General features: G+C 31.5%; 1 long non-coding RNA gene across 1 annotated transcript; it reads left to right on the top strand.

Moving 5' to 3' along the window:
- The first annotated feature begins 284 nt into the window (after positions 1–284).
- LOC149502612 (uncharacterized) lies at positions 285–932 on the top strand. Its single transcript, XR_016323296.1, has 2 exons — positions 285–535; positions 865–932. It is a non-coding gene; the product is annotated as an uncharacterized LOC149502612 (long non-coding RNA).
- The last annotated feature ends 582 nt before the right edge of the window (positions 933–1,514 follow it).

Here is a 1,514-nt window from a genome sequence, read left to right as displayed (position 1 = left end):
AGTAGTAATATATACAGAATCAGTTGTCCAGTGACATCTTCATCTTTTGTTGTATGATTTAATTTCTGTTTCAAATATTGAACCAGAATATAGATAGCTGCAGAATAGACAATAAATTTATTTGCATTAGTAAAATAATAAAATAATTAAAAACGAATGAGAAGTTATTCTGAATTCTTGCACAACACTAGTTACCGCTTCACGCATCTCGAGGCACATGATGAATGCGCTTTACGCTGCACGAGTTGCCCTAATGGGGTTGGCAACTGTCAAAGTGGCGCTGGTGTGCATTGTTCCCATAACATTCAATATTTGTATTGGAATTTTTTATTAAAAATTATTTTAAGCACAATGACGCGTTGTTTTGTACCAATATGCTCAGAAATTGGAGTACATCAATTCCCGAAGGACAAGAAAATTAGAAGACTGTGGTTAAAGGCCATTTGACGCGAAAAAAGTACTCCCACAAAAAGTTCGAGGTTATGTCGTAAACACTTTGTGGAATCTGACTATGAAAACATTAGTAAATACACAGGTATGCTTCTTTCTGTCAAATATTTATAATGCATGACTAGGTGTAGCACACATCTTTGTTCTCTTATTAAAAAAATCCAATAATAATTAGTTAGGCATACTATTAGTTGCTAACATATTTTGCATGTAGATTTATGCTGTAAGGAACCTTTTAACAAACACAAAATCAGACTGGAGGAAACACATTCCTCATGAGCTGTTGTTCATTACCAGCTGTTACTATTGAAAGTTCTATCTAAATCGCTGCATCCATTGCAATAACAAATATTTTGAAACTATGGTCATGTTTCCTTGTGATAGTATATTTAAATGTTATTCTTTGTGTTGTAGGTGTCAAACATTAACATAAATATCTGAAGAAAGGTGCTGTACCATCTATATTTTCATGGAATATGAAACCAGTTTCTGAAGAAACAAAAAGTAGAGAAGTTACTTATGTAATATTAGAGAAGGAATAATCAATAAAAATAATTAAAAATATTCCTGATTTTTTATTTCGACAAGTGTGTATAGTTATAATACAGATGTTTTTCATACAATGCTTCTTTGAAAATATTTTCATAAAAGATATCTAATTTATTTAACATATTAATTATAAAATTATTGTCTTTTTCAACATAAATCACTTTGATGTCCTTGTAGGTGTAAATGACCAAGTTGCAGTATGTTTTGCTTGAGCAGTATAACTGTCCTTGAATTTGATAATAATATGGGCAGGTTTTTTTTTGAGACAATATCCCGTTACATTGTTCTAAGTAAGGCACCGTTGTTATATTTATTTCATGTTTTCTGCTAGCGTATGGACATTTCACTTCAATTATAGCTTCTTCGCCCAACACACCATCAGGAGATGCAGCAAGATATGGGCGATCTTGGCTATTGAAAATGCCACATGGTTCCACTAGCAAATCATATATATTAGCATATTTTGCTAGAGCATTTTTTTCATTTTGTTTCAAAATTAAAATTTTGGTCATGTA

The sequence above is a fragment of the Bombyx mandarina genome, chromosome 07, assembly GCF_030267445.1.
Source record: "Bombyx mandarina strain Sakado chromosome 07, ASM3026744v2".
In the NCBI taxonomy this organism is placed as follows: domain Eukaryota; kingdom Metazoa; phylum Arthropoda; class Insecta; order Lepidoptera; family Bombycidae; genus Bombyx; species Bombyx mandarina.
This window is presented reverse-complemented; position numbering and strand designations above follow the sequence as displayed.